The sequence below is a fragment of the Aegilops tauschii genome, chromosome 2, assembly GCF_002575655.3.
Source record: "Aegilops tauschii subsp. strangulata cultivar AL8/78 chromosome 2, Aet v6.0, whole genome shotgun sequence".
NCBI lineage: Eukaryota > Viridiplantae > Streptophyta > Magnoliopsida > Poales > Poaceae > Aegilops > Aegilops tauschii.
Genome location: NC_053036.3, coordinates 68349284 through 68362502, shown reverse-complemented (window position 1 = coordinate 68362502; position 13219 = coordinate 68349284).

Sequence of the window (13219 nt, the reverse complement as noted above, 5' to 3'; positions counted from 1 at the left end):
CACCACGCCGTGCTCAGCACCTCCGCCCGCGCCCACTGCACGCGCCCGCTGCTCCTCCCGCTCCCCATGGCACCGTCCTCGACGGGCCAGTGCTTCGGCCGCCGCCGCGAGCTCGACTCCGGTGAGTTCGTCGCCTCCCGCCTACTGCCGACTGCGGCAGTGGATGCGCGCGAGCCCCAGCCGCCCGTAGAGCCGCTCCGCGCGGCAAGCCGTGTCCCGAAGCCCCATCGCCGTCGAGCGCCCGAAGGCCACCGCCGCCCGTGCTCCACGGCGACGCCGTTTCCGGCCGCCTCGGGGCCGGCCACCACCGCGGTTAGCTGCGGCTCGCCGCTCCCGTTCGAACGGCGTCGGCCGCGTCCATTTTGGCCGCCGAACGGCGAATCCCGACGCACGGCCGCACCCTCCGCCGCGTTTTGGCTCGCCGGAGCCAACTCCGGCGCCGGCCGCCGACGTGGCTGGCCTGGGGCCACCCCAGTGCCATTGCCAGTGGGCCCCATGGGTCCTGTTGACCCAGTCAGATGCTGACTGGGCAGCGCCCAGTCACTGCATGTGGGCCCCGCGTGGGCCCTGTTGACCGCTGATGCAGGGCTGACGCCAGGATGACGTCACAATTCATTTATTTACGAATTTAGTAATTAAAACAAATTTTAGAATATTGCTGAACCTTTGAAAAATCATAGAAAATAAACCGTAGCTCGGATGAAAAAACTTTGTACATGAAAGTTGCTCAGAACAACGAGACGAATCCGGATACGCAGCCCGTTCGTCCACCACACATCCCTAACCTATCGAACTCGCAACTTTCCCCCTTCGGTCCGTCTGTCCGAAAACGCAAAACATCGGGAATACTTTCCCGAATGTTCCCCCCCTTCGCCGGTACCACCTACTGTCGCGTTAGGACACACCTAGCATTGTTCATTGACATGTCACGCATCGTCATGCTTATGTTTGCATTGTATTTACTGTTTCTTCCCCCCTCTTCTCTCCGGTAGACTACGAGACCGACACTGCTGCTGCCCAGTTCGACTACGGAGTTGACGACCCCTCCTACTTGCCAGAGCAACCAGGCAAGCCCCCCCTTGATCACCAGATATCGCCTATTCTTCTCTATACTGCTTGCATTAGAGTAGTGTAGCATGTTACTGCTTTCCGATATCCTATCCTGATGCATAGCCTATCCTTGCTACTACTGTTGTTACCTTTACCTGCAATCCTACATGCTTAGTATAGGATGCTAGTTTTCCATCAGTGGCCCTACATTCTTGTCCGTCTGCTGTGCTATACTATCGGGCCGTGATCACTTGGGCGGTGATCACGGGTATATACTTATATACTATATACATGACACATGTGATGACTAAAGTCGGGTCGGCTCGTAGGAGTACCCGCAAGTGGATCTTTGTGGCGGAGCGACAGGGCAGGTTGAGACCGCCTAGGTGAGAGGTAGGCCTGGCCCTGGACGGCGTCCGCGGTTACTTCGACATAACACGCTTAACGAGTTCTTGGTATTTGATCTGAGTCTGGCCATTTGGTCTATACGCACTAACCATCTACGCGGGAGTAGTTATGGGTATCCCGGCGTCGTGGTATCAGCCGAAGCCTTCGTGACGTCAGCAACTGAGTGGCGCGCGCCGCATTGGACCGTAAGCTCGCGCTTGTATTAAGGGGGCTAGGTCTGCTTCCGGCCGCGTACGCAACGTGCAGGTGTGCATAGGGCGATGGGCCCAGACCCCTGCGCGCATAGGTTTAGACCGGCGTGCTGACCTCTCTGTTGTGCTTAGGTGGGGCTGCGACGTGTTGATCTTCCGAGACCGGGCATGACCCAGAAAAGTGTGTCCGGCCAAATGGGATCGAGCGTGTTGGGTTATGTGGTGCACCCCTGCAGGGAAGTTTACCTATTCGAATAGCCGTGTCCCTCGGTAAAAGGACGACCCGGAGTTGTACCTTGACCTTATGACAACTAGAACCGGATACTGAATAAAATACACCCTTCCAAGTGCCAGATACAACCCGGTGGTCGCTCTCTAACAGGGCGACGAGGAGGGGATCGCCGGGTAGGATTATGCTATGCGATGCTACTTGGAGGACTTGAATCTACTCTCTTCTACATGCTGCAATATGGAGATGACCAGAAGCGTAGTCTTCGACAGGACTAGCTATCCCCCTCTTATTCTGGCATTCTGCAGTTCAGTCCACTGATATGCCCCTTTACAAATATACCCATGCATATGTAGTGTAGCTCCTTGCTTGCGAGTACTTTGGATGAGTACTCACGGTTGCTTCTCTCCCTCTTTTCCCCTTTTCCTTTCTATCTGGTTGTCGCAACCAGATGCTGGAGTCCAGGAGCCAGACGCCTCCGTCGACGACGACACCTACGACACTGGAGGTGCCTACTACTACGTGCAGCCCGCTGACGACGACCAGGAGTAGTTAGGAGGATCCCAGGCAGGAGGCATGCGCCTCTTTCGATTTGTATCCCAGTTTGTGCTAGCCTTCTTAAGGCAAAATTGTTTAACTTATGTCTGTACTCAGATATTGTTGCTTCCACTGACTCGTCTATGATCGAGCACTTGTATTCGAGCCCTCGAGGCCCCTGGCTTGTATTATGATGCTTGTATGACTTATTTATGTTTTAGAGTTGTGTTGTGATATCTTCCCGTGAGTCCCTGATCTTGATCGTACACATTTGCGTGCATGATTAGTGTACGGTCAAATCGGGGGCGTCACACACGGCGCCTCCGCGTTCAACACACGTGCAGCCCGGTGACGTCTCCCATGCTTTGATTCAGCAAGGAGAGAGGGAGAGGTTGGGGAAGACTCCGTCCAGCAGCAGCACAATGGCATGGTGGTGATGGAGGAGCGTGGCACTCCAGCAGGGCTTCGCCAAGCAGTGTGAGAGACGAGGAGGGAGAGGGGTAGGGCTGCGCCAAAGAGAGAGGAAGACTCATGTCTCTGGCAGCCCCAAAACCCCCACTATATATAGGGGAGGGGGAGGGGCTGCGCCCCCATCTAGGGTTCCCCCCCAAGGGGTGCGGCCAGCCCTAGATGCATCTAGGGGGGCGGCCAGAGGGGGAGAGAGGGGGGCGCACCCTAGGTGGGCCTTAGGCCCATCTGAGCCTAGGGTTTCCCCTTTCCCCCTTCCCTTGCGCCTTGGGACTCTTGTGGGAGGCGCACCAGCCCACCTAGGGGCTGGTCCCTTCCCACACTTGGCCCACGCAGGCCTCCGGGGTTGGTGGACCCCCGGAACCCTCCGGTGGTCCCGGTACATTACCGGTGACGCCCGAAACTCTTCCGGTGGCCAAAACGGGACTTCCCATATATAAATCTTTACCTTCGGACCATTCCGGAACTCCTCGTGACGTCCGGGATCTCATCCGGGACTCCGAACAACATTCAGTAACCACGTATATCTATTCCCTATAACCCTAGCGTCATCGAACCTTAAGTGTGTAGACCCTACGGGTTCGGGAACCATGCAGACATGACCGAGACGTTCTCCGGTCAATAACCAACAGCGGGATCTGGATACCCATGTTGGCTCCCACATGTTCCACGATGATCTCATCGGATGAACCACGATGTCAAGGATTCAATCAATCCTGTATACAATTCCCTTTGTCTACCGGTATAGTACTTGCCCGAGATTCGATCGTCGGTATCCCGATACCTTGTTCAATCTCGTTACCGGCAAGTCTCTTTACTCGTTCCATAACACATCATCCCGTGATCAACTCCTTGGTCACATTGTGCACATTATGATGATGTCCTACCAAGTGGGCCTAGAGATACCTCTCCGTTTACACGGAGTGACAAATCTCAGTCTCGATTCGTGCCAACCCAACAGACACTTTTGGAGATACCTGTAGTGCACCTTTATAGCCACCCAGTTACGTTGTGACGTTTGGTACACCCAAAGCATTCCTACGGTATCCGGGAGTTGCACAATCTCATGGTCTAAGGAAATGATACTTGACATTAGAAAAGCTCTTAGCAAACGAACTACACGATCTTGTGCTAGGCTTAGGATTGGGTCTTGTCCATCACATCATTCTCCTAATGATGTGATCCCGTTATCAACGACATCCAATGTCCATGGTCAGGAAACCGTAACCATCTATTGATCAACGAGCTAGTCAACTAGAGGCTTACTAGGGACATGGTGTTGTCTATGTATCCACACATGTATCTAAGTTTCCTATCAATACAATTTTAGCATGGATAATAAACGATTATCATGAACAAGGAAATATAATAATAACCAATTTATTATTGCCTCTAGGGCATATTTCTAACATGGAGGTCGTAGATATGCTTGGCAGAGCGACGGATCAGCGGAGAGGCCGTTTTTGGGTCCTACCGGTGGTTTTGTCGAGGGGCATCTGGCCCGGATCATCAGCAGCAGGGTGGTTTCCGCGGTCATCGTGGCAGTCATCGCGGTCGTGGTGGTCGGTACCGCCCACGACAACCTCCGCCCACCGTGGTTGTCGAGCAGACGACCGCTGGCGAGAGTACCGAGGAGCCAGTGTTGACCGGTCAGGCTATGGAGGTTGTGACGGCTCTCGCTAGTGTTCACGTTCCGGAGAATGAGACTATGGGTGATGTTTCCGTGGATATGCCGGACAGGGCTGATGCTGATAGGGCGTCCAAGTGGGCGCGCAAGAAAGAGAAAATTTTGTGTTATCGTTGTGGTGACAAGGGTCATTTTATTGCTGAGTGTATAGTTGTGTTATGTGACACTTGTGGTAAGCCAGAACATGATTCGGGGGATTTCCCACTTCTGCGAGATCAGGCACCATCTCTCATGATGTATGGAGTGTATTGTGCTGAACTCACGTTCTTTGAATCTCCTAATGAGAGGGAGGTTCCCGATGAGGCCCAGAGTATGACTACTGGGATTGTTAAGGTGACCAAAGGAGAGGTCTCCGAGACTCAGATTGTGCAGAGGCTCCGGGAGTTGGCCCCTGGGGACTTTCAGTGGGAGCTTGTCAGTCTCGCGGATAAGATGTTTCGGGTTGAGTTTCCTTCGGTGGAGGATCTGCAGAGGCTTCTGAGTTTTGGGATGTGCAAAGTGCCAGTCACAGATTGCATCCTTGAGTTCCATGAGTGGAAGCAGGTGGAGCCTCAGGGCAAGCCACTTACTCAGGCGTGGTTGCGTTTTTCCGGGGCCCCTTCCAAGCCGATGCAGGATGCTAGGGTCGTGGCTAGCTTGGGAATCATGGTGGGGAAGCCTGAGCGTGTGGATATGGCTTTCACCAGAGCTCACGGAATTGCTCGTATACTGGTTAGTATTTTGGATATTGAGTATGTGCCTGAGGTTGTCAAGTGGACTTATCATGGAAAGGTTTTTGACCTTCTGATTGAGTTTGAGGACGAGACCCTGTTGGCCGAGGGGGCTAACGGGACTGATGTGGATATGCACGAGGGTGATGACAGCGCGGGAGCTAAGGAGACTACGGTCGATGATACGGGACGGCAGTTGTCCAAGGGACCGGGGTTCGGGTCTACGACGACCGAGGATGGGGCGGCTCCACTATCATCGGTGCCTACGACGACTCTGAGATTTGGGGCTTTCGAGCCTGCGTCTGCACCACCGAGGTTGTGGAGTGATCGAGTGGATTCGGATGAGGCTGTTGAGCTCGCGTTACCTGCTTTGGTTTTTGAGGATGCTGTGAGTTCCGTTCCTCGGGCTTCGACGGTCTCGGTTAGGGGAGAGGAGGAGGTGCGTGGGCAGGTGGCCACTACCTCACATGCTCAGCACAATGTCTCTCATCAGGTACTGGATCCGGTGCTTGAGGCGCTGTCTTCAGGAGGAATCCCGGGGCAAGCGGCCTCGGTTCTCTCCTCTACTGTCGAGGTGCAGGTGTTGGAGGGGGCGGTTCAGCCTTCTGTTGGGGACTCGGGGCAGGTGGCCCCCGTGTCCTCCCTTCCGTCAGGGCTGGACGAGGCCTCGGCGGTGGCGGTCTCACCTTTGGGAGGGGGCCCGATGCAGGTGGGCTCGGATCCCCCTTCTCCCGCCGCTTGGTCTGCTCTGCAGGTTGCGGCATCGCCTTTGAGAGGGGGCTCGAGGCAGGAGGCCTCGGGACCTTACTCTCTTGGGGCGCCTATGGTGGCCGCCCCTCCGGTGCTGGGGGGAGTTCGGGCAGGTGGCCCATGCACTTCCTTCCCCCGGTGCGCTGTCGTCTCCGCCCTGTGGGGCGCGTCCGACTTCTCTGGCGTTGGCGAGGGCCTCACCGCGTCCTGGCATTGACGCTAGAGCGTCCGTGGAGGCTGACCAGCTCCGTGTTCGGGGTGAGGCAGGAGGCCGCACCTCGAGCAAGATTTCTCGAGAGGAGGTCATTGAGTTTGGAGGGATTCTGGATCCGATTTCTGAGGGACGACGATTGAGCTGCCGTCTCCAGAATCATTTGGAGGTGGACGACATTCAGCAGCGGTGCGCTATGAGGGCGGCCAAGCTTCGTGACGTTGAGGTCACTACTGGTATGTCGGTCAATACCTCTCATTCCATTTTGCATTTTTCTAATGATGAGATTGTCGATAATGCAAATCAGTTAGGAGTTTCACTAGGTAGTAATGTTACTGAAATTTCAAATTCTGTTAATGACCTCCTGGATTTAGAGGCTAAGCGGGCTTTAGAGATGATTCGCGGCTTAGCAGTGGTTAAGCCCATGAGTGATTCAGACTTTGATGCGTTGGGGGTCAGAGTGCTCGATAACTTTTGTGCGGATCTTATTCCTCCCATGCCTGAGTCGGAGGAGGAGGATGATACAGCGGTGATTGATGTCGCGAGACCTGCTGAGACTGGTTGTGAGGACCGGTTGCAGAGCCAGAATATCACCAAACGCAAGTGGAAGCGGAAGGTTTATCCGGTGTCCGCGGTGCGTAGGAGTGCAAGGATCCGTACGACAAAAAAATTCCATGATGAATTATGAAAGGAATCTTTTGGAATAGCAGAGGTCTGAAAGACTTGGCTAAAAGAAGGTTTCTGGCGGAGGCGTCTCTAGAGCATAGATTAGATTTTATCGCTTTATCGGAAACTGGTAGAGATAATTTTGCGCCACAATTTCTAAATACCTTGTCGGGAGGTATTGATTTTGACTGGCACTGTTTGCCACCGAGAGGGAGATCGTGTGGGATCTTACTCGGAGTTCGATGCGATTCGCTCGAGGTTCGAAGTGTGGTTATGGGAGATTTTGCAGTCAAGTTTCGGGTGCGGTCAAAGGCCGATGGGTTCAATTGGGCTTTGGTGGAAGTATATGGGGCCGCACAGTCTGAACTTAAGCCTGAGTTCTTGGCTGATCTGGTTAGGATTTGTGGCTCTAAGCAGCTCCCTATCCCGGTGGGGGTGATTTTAACATCATTAGAAGGCGTGAGGAGAAGAACAATGACAACTTTGACGGCAGATGGTCGTTCATGTTTAATACTATCATTGAAAGCTTGGATCTGAGAGAGATTGAGCTTTCAGGAAGAAAATTCACTTGGGCTAACGCGATGCCAAATCCGACGTTTGAAAAGTTGGATCGCGTGTTGGCTAGCGTTGAATGGGAACAGAAGTTTCCCTTTGTAACTGTTCAGGCCCTTTCCCGTGGAATTTCTGACCACACGCCGTTATTTGTTGACTCTGGTGAGGCCACCCATGTGGGAAATAAGAATACGTTCTCTTTTGAGCTTGCTTGGTTTGAGCGAGACGGCTTCTTTGATCTCGTAGCCAGAGAGTGGGCTAAGGATTCTGGAGGTAAGTCTGCGCTTGAGCGCTGGCAGAATAAGATCAGGCATTTGAGAAGTTTTCTGCGTGGGTGGGCTAAGCATCTTAGTGGGATCTATAAGGTCGAAAAGGAAAGGCTCCTTAACCTTATTCAGTCCTTAGATGTAAAAGCAGAAACCACTGTTCTGCCATCCTCGGAGCTTCATGCCAAGCTTGACGTGGAGATGAGGCTGAAAGAGCTTCTTCGAGAGGAGGAATTGAAGTGGGCGTTGCGGGCCAAGGTCCGGCGAGTAGTCCAGGGGGACGCGAACACTCAATTCTTTCACATGATCGCTAATGGTAAACACAGAAAGAAGAGGATCTTCCAGCTTGAACAAGATGAAGGAACGATTTTAGGACAGGAAAACCTAAAATTATACATTACCGAGTATTACAAGCGGCTGTTTGGACCCCCAGAGGATAACTGTGTGTCTCTGGATGAGTCCAGGGTTGAGGATGTTCCTCAACTAACAGCAGTGGAGAACGATATTTTGGCGGCCCCGTTCACTGAGAAAGAAGTTTTCGAGGCTATATCGCAAATGAAAAATAATAAGGCTCCCGGCCCTGATGGATTTTCGGCTGAGTTCTATAAGAAGTGCTGGCACATCATTAAGGGGGATTTGTTGCCCTTGTTCAATGATCTCTTCTCTGGGCAGCTTCAACTTTTCCAATTGAATTTTGGAACAATAACCCTTCTTCCTAAGAAAACAGAGGCTGTGAGAATTGAGCAATTCAGGCCAATCTGTCTTCTCAATGTTAGTTTCAAAATTTTCACCAAGGTCGGGACTAATAGGCTCACACAGATCGCTCATGCTGTGGTGCAGCCTACCCAAACTGCTTTCATGCCGGACAGGAACATCCTGGAAGGGGTTGTGGTCCTTCATGAAACGCTCCATGAGATTCACACAAAAAAGCTAGACGGAGTTGTTTTCAAGGTGGATTTCGAGAAAGCGTACGACAAAGTCAAATGGACTTTCCTTCGGCAGGCCTTACGCATGAAGGGTTTTGATGAAGCTTGGCGACGCCAGGTAGAATCCTTCACGCAAAAAGGGAGTGTTGGAATTAAAGTGAATGATGACATTGGTCATTATTTCCAGACACACAAGGGCCTGAGATAAGGTGATCCAATGTCTCCTATTCTGTTTTGTGGTTGACATGTTGGCAATTCTGATAGGAAGGGCCAAGGAGGCTGGTCAGGTGGGTGGATTGGTGCCTCATCTAGTTGATGGAGGTGTATCCATCCTGCAGTACGCTGATGATACAATCATCTTTATGGAGCACGACTTGGCGAAAGCGAGAAATATGAAGCTGGTGTTATGTTTATTTGAACAATTGACCGGACTGAAGATCAATTTTCATAAAAGCGAGTTGTTCTGCTTTGGTAGAGCCAATGAGGAACAAGAGGCTTATAGGCAATTGTTTGGATGCGAATTGGGGGCGTTACCTTTCACATACTTAGGTATACCCATTCACCATCGTAAGCTGACAAACAGAGAATGGAAGAACATCGAAGACCGGTTTGAGAAGAAACTAAGTTGCTGGAAGGGCAAACTCATGTCTTATGGAGGCCGACTAATACTTATTAATTCGGTGCTCACGAGTATGCCTATGTTTCTCTTATCTTTTTTCGAAGTCCCAGTTGGTGTTAGGAAAAGGCTGGACTTCTATCGATCCCGGTTCTTCTGGCAGAGTGATGAAACAAAGAGAAAATACCGACTAGCCAAATGGGATATCATCTGTCGACCAAAGGACCAGGGGGGCCTTGGTATTGAGAATCTTGAAGTCAAAAACAGATGTCTTCTCAGCAAGTGGCTGTATAAACTTTCAGTTGACACCGAGGCCACATGGGCGCAGATTCTTCGAAGTAAGTATCTGCAGTCCAAGACGTTGTCCTAGGTGACAGTCAGACCCACAGACTCGCCGTTTTGGAAGGGGCTTATGAGAGTCAAAGCTGCCTTCTTTAATAGAACTAAGTTTATAGTCGGTAATGGTAGTACCACTCGCTTCTGGGAGGATACTTGGCTTGGTGAAACGCCGTTGGCGCTTCAGTATCCGTCCCTGTATCGTATTACTCAACGACGTGATGCTCTTGTTGCCACGATTTTGCAGTCCATTCCCCTTAATATTCAGTTTAGGAGGGCGCTTGTGGGCGACCGGTGGGAAGCATGGCTTCACTTGGTGAGTAGGCTGATGGAGGTTCAGCTATCTCACCAACCCGATAAGTTGTGTTGGAAGCTTACTAGGTCTGGTGAGTTCTCTGTCAAGTCGATGTATATCGATGTCATAAACTCAAGTGTTATCCCTAGTTCCATAAAGGTTTGGAAAGTCAAAGTTCCTTTGAAAATTAAAGTGTTTATGTGGTTTGTGCATAAACAAGTCATTCTAACAAAGGATAATTTGGTTAAGCGCAACTAGACAGGATCTACTAGGTGTAGTTTTTGTGGTCGGGACGAAACCATCAAGCACCTCTTCTTTGACTGCCCTTTGGCAAAGGTCTTGTGGCACACGGTGCATATTGCCTTTAACATTACTCCTCCGAATTCGATCAGTACGTTATTTGGAACGTGGCTTATTGGGATAGAGTCCGAAATAGCCAGACACATTCATGTAGGAGTATGTGCTTTGTTGTGGGCAATTTGGAATTGCAGAAATGATTTGACCTTTAACAAAAAAACGAATATTCATTTTTTGCAGGTTTTATTCCGAGCTACTGCGCTGATCCGTATGTGGTCCTTACTCACTCCGATGGAGGCCAGGGAGCGTTTGGTTACTGGATCTGTCCGGTGGGAGATGGTAGCGCGGGATATCTTCAACCGGTTTGGATGGCGGTCATGTAATAGGATAGGCAATTAGTTTACCTATCTTTGTTTTGCCAGCCGTTGTGGCTTTTGGGCCTTGTGTTTCTGGCGATTGTGGCTCTTTGTGAGCTCGCCGTTATTTTGCTTTCAGACTTTACGACCTTGTTGAACAACTTTATTTATATATCTATGTGGCCGTATGCATCGTTCTGATGCAGAGGCCGGGGAGACCCCCCTTTGAAAAAAAAATCTTTCCTTTCATAAAGTGTAAATATTTGTTATACATGGTGTTTTGGATTCATACCGAGTCCACCAAGTTCAAAACTTTTAGTACTTTGTACGTGTGCATTTGATTCGTTTGTAAGCAAAGGATATGCCCTTAAAATAATTTTAAAAAAACATATAAGCTCACTAAAAAAAGACAAGCGATATGTCTACATGAAGAGACGCGTGAGACTTTGCGTGTAGAATTTGCAAGAGACCAATTCTACAGAAACTAGACTAACCTTGAGGGTTTGAAAGACTGGTTAAACAATCCAAATAAAGTAAAGAGACCGAGATTAGGAAATCTTTCCAGCCGCCGCCTCCTCTTCCAAGAAAAGCTAGGGTTCGTGCCTCTCGCCGGCTCCGCTGCAGGTCCGCCTCGTCTCCGGTGGCCCTAAGGCCATGCGGGCGCGGTGGATCCTGGCAAGGGCCGGCGGGAGGGCTCCGTTGTTAGTCGTTCCTTCAAGATTTTTTAGGGTTTATGTCCTACTCAGGAAGACGAGACGGCGGCGGCTCCCTGAAGATGGAATAAAGGTCTCCCCGCCTAGTCCCCGTTCCGGTGGTGCGTCTAGAATCGTTGGTGGGCGTGTGGAGGTGTGTCTCCGGCGGATCTATCCTCGGTGGATTTGCTCGGATCTGGTTGTGGCTCGTCTATGTTCGTGTGTCTTCAGGTTGGATCCTTTCGATCTACGTTATTCTTCATCAGCGATGGTTGCTGTTCTGGTGCGCTGGTCCTACGGGGCCTTAGCACGACGACTCCCTGACTGTCTACTACAACAAGTTGTGCCCGACTCCGGCGAGGGAGGGGTGATGACGGCGGCGTGCCTTCGGCTCGCTTCAGTGATTGTAGTCGTCGCTAGGTGGTCTATGGATCTGGATGTAATTTTTATTATTTCTAGTGTTTGTTGTACTGTCATGATAGAAGATGAATAGATTGAAAGTTTTCTCGAAAAAAACAATCCAAATAAAGTGAAAATCTAAGGTTGTTGAAAGCATTATAGTCAGGGGCTTGTCTATTGGCCTTTTCCTTCTTACCGAGAAAGAAAGCCTCGCGCCGGCCCCACCACCGATCAGCCTGGCCTTAGGGCCATGGAGGCGTAGCGGATCTCGGTCCTTCCTAGTGGGAGGGCTTATACTTCATTTTAGATGCTTTTTTAGTTTGTTCAAGGATTGTGTCATGCTCAAGAAGGCGAGACGTCGGCGGCTCTCTGAAGATGGAGTAAGGTTCTTCCCGCCTTGCCCTGCCCCGACGGTGCGCCTCGCGTCGTCAGAGGACGTGTGAAGGTGTGTCTTCGGCGGATCTAGCGAGATTCCGTCAATGTTTGTCTTTGGCAAATCTGCGTGGATCCGGTCTTTGTTCGTCCACGTTCATCTGTCTACTGGTTGAATAATTTCGGTCCATACTTCTCTTCATTGGTGGCGGTTGTTGTACCAGTGCGTTGGTCCTTTATGGCCTTAGCACGACGACTTCCTGACTGTTCACTAAAATAAGATTTGACCGGCTTCGGTGAGGGAGGGGCGATAACTACGGCGTGCCTTTGGCTCGCTCCAGTGATTGTACTCGTCGCTATGTGGTCTAAGGACATGAATGTAATTTTTGTTACTTCTTATGCTCTTTGTACCGCCATGACGTTTGATGAATAGATGGATAGTTCTTCGTCTCTTGAATGGCAAGTTGTCAACCAGTTCAATTGTCAAAAAATCATTTCACACAATATCGTCGCCAACACAACTACCGGAGCTCCGGATGACAATTTGCAGGGTTGGAAGCCAACGATCCATGGAACCAAAACATATGTGGGTGCGCCCGGCACCGTGTGGGTTTAACTACACAAGGTCCGCAAAATTCTTACAAAACTGGCGTGTTTAGAGCATCTCCAATAGACGGTTCAAATGTAAAAATACCTAACTTTTGAATCGTCTGGGCAAAAAACACTGCTTCAACAGACGGTCCATATGTAAAAAAAATTAGACCGCGGCCTCCTCATGATGTAAAATACAACACCTCGCGGTGCAAATTTACATCACGAGATGCATCTGGTCCAAATTCGGCGACTGCCCGCCAACACCCAACCGCCACTTCATTTCATTTCACAGCCGCGCTTGTCCGCCCGCCCGAACACCAGTCGACCGGAATCCGCCGCCGCCACCGCCCAAATCCCCGCCGCCGCCGCCGCCACCGCCCCAAATCGCCGCGTCGCCTCCCTCGCCGAAAGCCGTCTCGCAGCCGCCCGGGCGCCGCCGACTCGGGAGGCAGCCGCGGTGGGATTCGGCGCCTCCGGCGGTCTGGCGGCCCATGTAGGCCTCCGCCGCCCGCCGCTGCTCGCTGGCCCGCCCCGTTGCCACCGCCTCCCGGCCCCGCCGCCGCCCCGCACTGACCCTGTCCAGCCGAGTTGCCGTCGCTGCTGGCCCGTGC